The sequence below is a fragment of the Sander vitreus genome, chromosome 21 (assembly GCF_031162955.1).
Source record: "Sander vitreus isolate 19-12246 chromosome 21, sanVit1, whole genome shotgun sequence".
Lineage (NCBI taxonomy): Eukaryota > Metazoa > Chordata > Actinopteri > Perciformes > Percidae > Sander > Sander vitreus.
The window spans coordinates 3,407,113-3,418,400 of record NC_135875.1 but is presented as its reverse complement, the minus strand read 5'-3'; the positions used below and the strand labels follow the sequence as shown (position 1 = coordinate 3,418,400).

The window sequence follows — 11,288 nt, the reverse complement described above, 5'->3', positions numbered from 1 at the left end:
ATAAAGAAAAAGAAACTAAAAAACATCTTTAAAAAAAAAAGAAAAAATCTGTTTAAAACTGTTTCCAGGCCAACACATTGTCATTAATCTGTCCCACCGCTTAAAATACGGACGCTTGGTCACGTGCCTTTGGCGTTGTAAATTTCCTTTAGCGTCGGGACTACTGACGTCACTTTTGACGCTCTGGGACAGGACGTATTGACTGACATGCGGCACTAGAACGGGAGAGTTAGGTTTAGGGAAAGAAGATGGGTGGGGTTACAAAATGTACGTTTCAGTGACACGCGGGACAAGAACGGGACACGAACCCCATTCTCCGGGGTGAAAGTCCTGGGTTGTTTGACCCATCCACCACCACCCCAACCTGCCTCCTTACACGGCATTTCGGTCTTTCATACTACTCGCTACCGTTGTCGCTCTTAATGCTATGTCATCTTACAGCGCCGTGGTCGTGCCGCTGCTCTGCCCGGTGCGTTCCATACAGACGCTGAAGCGTGCTTTTTGCATCGGTTCTGATGCTGAGAGCCACTGTCCAAGCGTCCGTATTTTACAAGTTGGGAGTGAGAACAGAGTTGTCCCAGGCATGGTGTGATTTGAACCATCTTTTCTGTTTTTAGAGGTTTATTTTTGATAGCAGCCGGGCTGTGGAGGCGAGCAGCAGTCGGCTGTGGATCGGCCTGACAGACGCAGAGGAGGAGGGGGAATGGAGCTGGGTGGACGGCAGCCCGCTCAACTCAGATCTTCAGTAAGTCAAAGCACCGGAGGGACACTGTGACCAGAGGTGTCAGACAGGGGGTGGAAAGGGAACTGAGTACCCAGGGCCCTCATGTGAGGAGGGCCCAAAAAGATGCTAGAATGAATAGCTGTGGGTGCAGGGAGGGGCCCATAGGAAATGATTTCTACAGGGCCCAGAATTTTGTGTTATGCCCCCGACCGTAAAAACACTTCAGGCAGAAATGCTTCTCATGCTGATTTGATTTCACTGTTTGTGTATACCACAAAAATACAGAATAAAACAGTTTAGCTTAAATAACATATGTCCATATACAAACAGATTATCTTATATATTTGCAAATGAGTAAGAGTCATACTCATTTCTTTCTCATTTCATACTCCTTTCCTGTCCTACATCCTCCTGTCCAAATTCACTAAAAGCCCAACATTTTCCACTATAAAAAGGATTTTTTTTTATTATTCGTCGTGCTGCATGGTATGTTGCTAAAACAAAGAAATATGTGAAAACACAACATATTTACATTCAAGGTAACTTAAGTATTATGCCGTTTTTGAGCTTTGGGTCTTTCTAAGTTTTTTTTGTTGAGAAACTATTTTTAAAATGTGAAGGTTTGAATTGCACAAACTAAGAATTATATATTTCTAAGAACTGTTAAGTAACACAAAAGTAAATCACAGGTTTTAACCGGCTTAGTCAACTCAACTCAAACCGATCAGTCTATTATCAAAATAGCTGTCGATTAATGTAATAGTTGACAACTAATTAATTAATGGAATACTCTTTGCAGCTCTACCATTCTGTGTCACTGTCTGAAGGATGTTTGCACTAAAGGGACATTGTTACGTGCTGTAAATAAGACAGTTTGAGGATGATGTAACACATCTCTTACTGCAGGTTCTGGCTGAGCAGAGCGGGACTGGGGATGGAGCCTGACAACTGGAACCTGGACGACCCTCTGGGAGAAGACTGTGGACACATAGACACCAGGGAAAATGCACTCAAGTCCTGGATGGATGGTTCCTGTAAGACACTTTACAGATGGATCTGTGAAAGGAATGTTTAGATGCTCCAAGAACATTTTCACATTGTAAATATAGCAGGAACACAGTTAGTTTTCTATATATAGGAAGCTATAGGATTATTACTGTGCAGACTGTTCTCATGAACCATTCGTACATATAGCGCCAAAAAGTAACACTGTAATATGTGTGTATTCCACGTATTTATTCTTGTCAGCACCACATTGATTGCAGCTGTATAAGAGTGCGTAGGACTGTGTAGGGATGAGACCGGGGTGGAGTTTGTGTCCCTGGGAAAAGCTTAAGACTTTCACCCAGGAAGTGCGTGTTTGTGTCCCTGGAGTACTTCTAAAAGGGTAGGTTTGGGCATTGTTTTGATTTTAACAATTCAAATTCCAATTCCGATTCTTCCTTTTGCACCCGGTTCTTGGCGATTCTCAATTCTGAATCTTTGAAGGGTGGAGTTGAAGTGGGTCACATGCTAATTTCACAGATAAAATGGTTTACATTAAGTTTTACCAAGCTTTTTCAACGTAAAATAAAGCCCCACTGCTTACTGTGCTCCATGGCTTCAACACAACAAGCGCCTGGAAGTACTGTACGGTGGCCACTACGGAAACCAAAACATGTTGGAACCGGTTCTCGTTGCCCAATCCTACTTAAGGGGACTGGTGTTTTAACCCAAACCACAATCTTTTTTCTAATCTTAACTACTGTTGTCACCCATGCACTCACTTTTGTCGGCTGAACTCAACTGCAACATCCGCTGAAAGGACCGTAACCCCGCAGTGCTCTGTACCCGGCTCACAGTCACCTTTTCTCTGCTAAATTTCATCATCGTCATGTGACCGGCTAATAGTCACCTTCATTTTGTAGGATATTATACGAATTGTTGTGCCAAAGTTTTCGTATGATATCATACGAACCCGTTCACGAATGCGTTGCTCTGTGACTTGCTATGTATTCAAATCTGAGTGGTGGTAGTGTACATGTTTTTTTTCAAAATTATACAGTATTTTGTCTTAAGAGTACAATTTTTCATTGCTCTTTTGAAAGAAATAAAAACAGTATCTGCCAAATATATTTTCCTACTTTTTTATTTTATTCTGTATACATTTCAATAGGTATAAGTGATAAGTGATAAAACACAACACAAAGTTGCAGCATTCATTAAGAAATGTTGATCCTTATAAAAACAAACACACATGAAATAAGGCACTTAAGTGCATTTTCTACATCTTATTATATCTCGGATCTGCTTGCTATGAGTAAGAAAATGAATAAACAACTAATAGTGTCACTGTTTTACTGTTACTGAGTTGAAGTATGTACAGGCGCACAGTTGTCCGCTGAAAAGAAATCAACGTATCCACCTACTTTTCTGCAGTTGATGTATACAATAGTAAAAACACGTACAGATGTTTTGGTTGTTTCGCATGCTGTACTTTTAAGATTTGATGGTGAGAAGCTCCAAAACGTTTACACATATATCCCAGAGGAAAATCAAGTACTGTATCTTGAGCTTAGTTACATTTGAATTCTTTGAGTGTGTGTCTTTGATGACTAGTTCATTTAACGTCGGCATGCTAACATCAATCAATCAATCTCATTTGTCAAATACAATGTGTACAAGATACAATTCTACATGTTTACAATCACAATGCTAACATGCTGATGTTAAACAAGTAATGTTTACCATGTTCACCATCTTAATTTAGCATGTTAACATTTTGTTTGCAATAAACACAAATTACAGCCGAGGCTGATGGGAATGTCATTAGTTTTGTAGGTATTTGATCATTAACCAAAGTATAGGTTGCTAATTAAGATATTAAGATAAGAGATGAAGATAAAGACATCACCAAAGTTCATCAAAGTTTTTGCAATTCATCCTGGTGGGATCATAAACGTCTGGACAACATTTCATGACAATCCAACATATAGTTGTTGAGACATTTCATCAAAACCACAAATGACACCAAATCTCAAGGTGATGCTTAATGAAAAGTCAAAGGATCGCCACAATTATTAGGAAACATCCTCTGGGCACCATAAATATTTGTACCAAATAAAAATGGCAATGCATCAAAAAGTTATCAAGACATTTCACTCAAAACCAAAAATCTCATGGATTACCAAAACACGATTGTCTTAACAAAATGTTTATGGCAACCCATTCAATAGTTGTTGAGTATTTTCCATCTGGACAAAGTGGTGGACCGACAGACCGACATTGTCCTCCCTAGAGCAACAGCTCTGGCTAATAGTAGGGGTGTGACGATGCATCATGAGTCGGTTGAGTATCAGTATAGATGTGTAAAAATTACAACCATATCGTGAACAATGACATCAAAAATTAATCGCAATGCAATTTTTTTTAAAAGCCTAGGGTGTAATCTACTTTAAATTTCACTTGTTTGACTGATAAATAAAGTAATATCTTTCAGTCATTTGTCTGCAGCTCATTCTGTTAAAGAAATCCTGAGAAAATCGTAACATGACCTGCCTGTTTTAAAAGCCAAATCTGGACACCTTAGTTCTTGAAAACTATCGTCCGATCTCTAAACTTCCTTTTATGTCCAAAATTTTAGAAAAGGCAGTTGTCGTGCAGCTACAATCTTTTTTAGATCTGCATGATATCCTTGAGGTGTTCCAGTCTGGCTTTAAAGCATTTCATAGCACAGAGTCTGCTCTTATAAAAGTTTTGAATGATCTTTTAATCTCAACAGACTCTGGAGATTCTGCAATACTTATGCTTTTAGACCTCACAGCAGCATTCGACACTGTTGACCACAGTGTTCTCATCTCTCGTCTTGAGCACAGTGTGGGGATTAAAGGCACGGCACTCGAATGGTTTAGATCATTTTTATCAGAGAGAGTGTTCAAAGTTAGCTTTGGTGGCTCTACTTCACCCGCAGCACCGCTGACATGTGGAGTTCCTCAGGGTTCTATTTTGGTGCTGATTCTCTTCTCCCTGTATTTGCTTCCCCTTGGTTCCATCTTAAAGAAGCCTAACATCAGCTTCCATTTCTATGCAGATGACTCACAGATCTACTTACCTATAAAAAGTAAGGGTGATAATTCCCTAAAAAGACTGCTCGATTGTTTTTCTGACATAAAAGCCTGGATGGCCTTAAACTTTTTACATTTTAATGAAAGTAAAACCGAAGTCATGATATTTAGACCCAATAGTGCTCTTGGTGCCTCCCAACTGGACTTGGGTCCTCTGACACCCTATGTCAAGTCCATGGTAACTAACCTTGGTGTTAAAATGGACAGTGAGTTTCAACTAGATCAATTCTGTTCTAAAAGCTAGTTTCTTTCAACTCAGGCTGCTTACCAAACTGAAGCCATTTTTATCTTTCACTGATTTTGAGAGGGTTATACATGCTTTTATTACAACTCGCCTGGATTACTGTAATGCTTTATATGTAGGTATTAACCAGGCCTCCCTCTCTAGATTACAAATGGTTCAAAATGCTGCCGCTCGGCTCCTTACCGGAACTCGGAAACGAGATCACATTACTCCTGTTCTTGCCTCCCTTCACTGGTTACCGGTTTGCTTTAGAATACATTTTAAGATTCTGTTGTTTGTTTTTAAATCTCATTATGGTCAAGGCCCAGCGTATATCGTTGAACTATTAAAGCCGCACGCGCCTCTGAGGTCGTTAAGGTCTGCTGACCAGCTACTCCTTGTTGTCCCTAGAACACGGCTCAAAAATAGGGGAGATTGAGCGTTCTCAGTCGTGGCCCCAAGGCTGTGGAATGAAATGCCTCTGCATGTCAGATTGGCCCCCAGCCTTCACATTTTTAAATCATGACTTAAAACTCACTTTTATTCATTGGCCTTCAAACCTGCTTGAGAGTTGTGTTCTGCATTTTCATTTTCCAGTTTGTTACTTGTTTTAAATGTTTGTTTTGTTACTTGCGTGTTTATAATCATGTCAATGTCCAGCACTTTGGTCAACCTGGTTGTTTTAAATGTGCTTTACAAATAAAGTTGGATTGGATTGGATTAAAATCATGAATGGTATCAAATCGTGAGTTGAGTGTATCATTACATCCCTAGCTAAGAGTATAGAATAACGCCAGCCCTATCCTTTAAGATCACTTGTTCATTTAAATGTGCACTAATCTGAGGTGAGTCAGTTACTACTCCTTCTTGGTTTTTCTTCTCCTGCACAATCGAAGGCAAAGGAATCGTATTGATCCAACTACAATGGCTGTCAGCATCAACAAGATTGCTATCAAAAAACATACAACATCCACAGAATAATAAGCGTACCAGGACATCTTATAAGACTCAGTGCGTAAATGTGCAGCTCCTTTGTGCCTTATAACAAACTCAATCCAGAAAATGGCCGTTTCCAGAGGATGCATCGGTTTATCCAGGTGGAGAGAAGAGAGTCGCTTCATGTTGTTTCTGTAGGAGGGATTGTGGATAACTTCTTGTAACGCTTCCAGGAAGTTCTGACGAGTGACTTTGGTCACATCTATCACCTTAGCGGCTCCTTGCGCCTCCAATCTCAAACAGTTCTCAAACTGGTCAAACATAAGGGGGATGCCTACTATCGGCACTCCGTGGAAGATGGACTCGTAGATCCCGTTGGTGCCACCATGAGCCACGAAGGCTTTAATCTTTGGGTGACCCAAGAGGTCGTTTTGGGGCATCCATTTCACCAGGAGGGTGTTGTTGCCCAAATTGTTGGGCCGCTCCCCGACATGCCTCCATATGACTTTTTGAGGAAGGTGGGCAAAGGCCATGGCGATTTCAGAAGTAATTTCTACAGGTAGGCCTTTGACGAGTGTGCCAAGAGACATCAGGATGACTCCGTGCTCTCCTGAACTTTGAACAAACTCCTCCAGTTCCGATGATAAAGGCTCAGAAGGCTTACACTGAAACCCACCGATGTAGACGATGTTTGGCATGGTGGGTCTAGGGAATTCAAAGACAAAGTCCACCCTCATGAGCCAGATGTCTGCTCCCTGCAAAAGGTGATAGAAGTTCACATCTGGACCAAAGTACTTTTCAACCAGTCGATCATAGTAAGGGCATACAAAAAACCTGTCAATGATTGTGTTGAAAAAATAATGTAGCGTGTTCTTGACCCGTTGCCCAAAGTTCATCTTATCCGACACAGCGTTTCCTGAAGTTGGAACGTAGGATGGTGGGGATGGAGCCACCACAAAATGGCCTTCTCCACTGGTGATCCATCTCACATTAAAAACAGTTGGCAGCTTAAGTTCGTGAGCCACCAGAACCCCTACAGGCAACCCCGGGTCCAGAAGAACCATGTCAAACTGAGTGTCACGAAGACTCTGCATTAGAGTCTTGTTCTCTAATATTTTTACCCCCAACAGGCTAGCTTGTTGGTGAATAATTGACAGCGAAGGAAGCATTTCCCAGTAGAACTTCACAAAGCCAAAAAGAGACGCCCCTTCTTTCTGAATCTCCAGCATCTTGGCCAAGAAGGTTAAAAAGAAGTCCTCCTCCTCTATGCTCATGGCTTCCGGTAAGGTGACAGTGATGGAGCGGTAGTTTGGTGCGCTTTCTTTGATGTACCAGCTAGTGGCTGTGCGGACCACAGTGACCTCATGGCCCCTGGCGTGGAGGCTCTGGATCAGCAGGTTCATGTTGATCCAGTGGCTACCATCCAACGGGAACACCAGGATCTTTCCAGCGTCGACACCGGGGCTCGACAGGAGGGAAACGCTCGCCACCAAAAGCAGGAGGGAAACACCTGGGAGGCTCCCCATGGCTTAACCCTGAGGGAAACAACAAACATACAAGTTTAATGTGACTAATCGCAAATTTGTGATGAGTCTTTATATCAAGCTTTAATTATCTACAGGTGCTGGTCATATAATTAGAATATCATGAAAAAGTTGATTTATTTCAGTAATTCCATCCAAAAAGTGAAATTTGTATATTATATTCATTCATCACACACAGAGTGATATATTTCAAATGTTCATTTCTTTTAATTGTGATGATTATAACTGACAACTAATGAAAATCCCAAATTCAGTATCTCCGAAAATTAGAATATTACTTAAGACCAATACAAAAAAGGATTTTTAGAAATGTTGGCCAACTGAAAAGTATGAACATGAAAAGTATGAGCATGTACAGCACTCAATACTTAGTTGGGGCTCCTTTTGCCTGAATTACTGCAGCAATGCGGCGTGGCATGGAGTCGATCAGTCTGTGGCACTGCTCAGATGTTATGAGAGCCCAGGTTGCTCTGATAGTGGCCTTCAGCTCTTCTGCATTGCTGGGTCTGGCGCATCGCATCTTCCTCTTCACAATACCCCATAGATTTTCTATAGGGTTAAGGTCAGGCGAGTTTGCTGGCCAATTAAGAACAGGGATACCGTGGTCCTTAAACCAGGTACTGGTAGCTTTGGCACTGTATGCAGGTGCCAAGTCCTGCTGGAAAATGAAATCTGCATCTCCATAAAGTTGGTCAGCAGCAGGAAGCATGAAGTGCTCTAAAACTTCCTGGTAGACGGCTTCATTGACCTTGGACCTCAGAAAACACAGTGGACCAACACCAGCAGATGACATGGCACCCCAAACCATCACTGACTGTGGAAACTTCACACTGGACTTCAAGCAACGTGGATTCTGTGCCTCTCCTCTCTTCCTCCAGACTCTGGGACCTTGATTTCCAAAGGAAATGCAAAATATACTTTCATCAGAGAACATAACTTTGGACCACTCAGCAGCAGTCCAGTCCTTTTGGTCTTTAGCCCAGGCGAGGCGCTTCTGGCGCTGTGTCTTGTTCAGGAGTGGCTTGACACAAGGAATGCGACAGCTGAAACCCATGTCTTGCATACGTCTGTGCGTGGTGGTTCTTGAAGCACTGACTCCAGCTGCAGTCCACTCTTTGTGAATCTCCCCCACATTTTTTAATGGGTTTTGTTTCACAATCCTCTCCGGTGCAGTTATCCCTATTGCTTGTACACTTTTTTTCTACCACATCTTTTCCTTCCCTCGCCTCTCTATTAATGTGCTTGGACACAGAGCTCTGTGAACAGCCAGCCTCTTTAGCAATGACCTTTTGTGTCTTGCCCTCCTTGTGCAAGGTGTCAATGGTCGTCTTTTGGACAGCTGTCAAGTCAGCAGTCTTCCCCATGATTGTGTAGCCTACAGAACTAGACTGAGAGACCATTTAAAGGCCTTTGCAGGCGTTTTGAGTTAATTAGCTGATAAGAGTGTGGCACCAGGTGTCTTCAATATTGAACCTTGTCACAATATTCTAATTTTCTGAGATACTGAATTTGGGGTTTTCATTAGTTGTCAGTTCTAATCATCAAAAGTAAAAGAAATAAACACTTGAAATATATCAGTCTGTGTGGAATGAATGTATACATTATACAAGTTTCACTTTTTGAATGGAATTACTGAAATAAATCAACTTTTCATGATATTCTAATTATATGACCAGCACCTGTATATTGGGGCAGTGGTTAAAGGTTAGAGACGCGAGCTTGTGACCGGGAGGTCGTCGGTTCAATCCCCAGACCAACAGGATAAAATCTGTTTCGGGAAAGAGCAGCGATTGTCCCTCCCTCATTACCACCACTGAGGTGCCCTTGAGCAAGGCCCTTAACTTCCAACCGCTCCAGTGGAGCTGCTCAGTGGCAACAGATCAGACTGTGGTTGTACTGAGCAGCGTCCAGGTATGAATGTGGAACTGTGTGAATGTGATCAGGGAATTCCTGCAAAGGAGAGGCTGCATCTCAGTGAACCTTCCCTGAATAAATAAAGGTTAAAAAAAATTTGCACCCTCTGGGCCAGTAAGAGCGTTCGCCCCATGTAGGCTGAGTCCTGCAGCGGCCCGGGTTCGAATCCGACCTGCTGCCCTTTGCTGCGTGTCATCCCCCATCTCTCTCTCCCCTTTCACATCTATCCACTGTCACTACAATAAAGGGAAAAGCCCCAAAAAGTAATCTTTAAAAAAAAAAAGTGCTCCCTCTGACAATCTTAAAAAACAACAAAAACATGAGGGAAAGTTGTCACTGATGAACCATTTTCCGCAATGAAATAAAAAGTGACGAAATGCATTACATTTTTGTTTGAACTTTTCAATACTTGGAAAACACATCACTTCAAATATAAATTACTATGTCATGCTGCCAGCAAATTATTTTGTTGCACTTCCAAATCCCATTTTCTAGATGTTAGACCTGTGGCTATAGGGTTTACAGAGACAACCAGAGGAAAATTACCATGTGCGCCACAGTGCCGTCTATAAAGATTAACCCTGAAATGTTGCTTTAATAGTTCAAAATCCAGAGGAATGCATACGGCTGACTAATGCCTGCTGTTGGTATGGTTTCTAATCTCATCATCTGCATTAAGCAGAAACTTGCTAACAGGCTATATAAACTTTGCACGCATAAGAAACATACCCTCAAGTATCCAATTTCCTTTCTGCATGTCTGTTGTTGAGAAAGTTAAAAGAGGAATGTAACACTGTCGCCTACAGATCAGCCACATTCTTTGAGTCCTGCACAAGTTAGAGAGTCTCTTCTTTTCAGTAATGCTGTGTAGGCATTTAACTGAGTTGCTAATGTATTGTAGGAAAAAAAGGAAGTGTTATAACCTACCTTAAATCTATAAAAAAAAAGCAGAAAAATGCACTTTGAGCCTGCTCTGGAGAAGTGAAAGCCCAGCGTCTGTATGGAAGAGAAGTCAAACTCCAAACACGATTATTGTGTCGTATAAGAGAGGATGTTGGGGGAAGGGGGTGCAACAAATGGACTTTAGTATGCATGTATGTATTTGGAAAGGGGAGGCGAGGCAACGTTTTCCCACAGAGCCAATCCTCTTTCTCTGTGTTGCACACAGTGTTTTTGTGGCCTGCAGAATGAACGAGGTCATCCTGCAAACAATTACAGAAGAAATTACAAGAAAAATGTTTTGTCAATGAAAGGGAAATTCCAATACACTTGAGTACTTTGTATGTTTTTCCCCTGATATGTTCAGTCCATTGAAGAATAATGTGTTTGGTATTTCTGGCCCAGTGACTTATTAGCAGCTTAAAAAGTTGTTATAACTAAGGTTATCCACATGAGACACATGCAAATCCAATCAGATTCGAGTTAATCGTATCTATTCTGCTTAAGAAAAAGCAGTTTTTGCACGTGCATTCTCTTCTATTCTGTAAATGGCAAATGTCTGCCACATTTATTAAATATATTAAACAGAATATTTTTGAGTCTTTGACCATTGGTCGGACAAGCGATTAGAAAAGGCCTCAATGTTTGTCAATAAAATATCAGAAAATAATGATTAATCCGGAAAAGAATCAGCGGATCAATCAAAAATGAAAATAATCGCTATGTGCTGTACTTAAGTACAAATGTTGAGGTACTTTACTTTACTTGAGTTCCTTTCATGCCACTTTCTACTTCTACTCCGCTACATTTCAGATAGACATATTGTACTTTTTACTCCACTACATTCATCTGACAGCTTTAGTTACTTTACACATTAAGATTTCTGCACACAAAACACATGTAGT

General features: G+C 41.3%; 1 pseudogene across 1 annotated transcript; it reads right to left on the bottom strand.

The window, feature by feature from the left end:
- Positions 1 to 2,842: 2,842 nt before the first annotated feature.
- LOC144536568 (UDP-glucuronosyltransferase 1-2 pseudogene) lies at positions 2,843 to 10,500 on the bottom strand (annotated as a pseudogene). Its single transcript, XR_013503758.1, has 2 exons — positions 10,372 to 10,500; positions 2,843 to 7,521 (listed from the first exon to the last, which is right to left on the bottom strand). The product of XR_013503758.1 is annotated as a UDP-glucuronosyltransferase 1-2 pseudogene (transcript).
- Between the last annotated feature and the right edge of the window lie 788 nt (positions 10,501 to 11,288).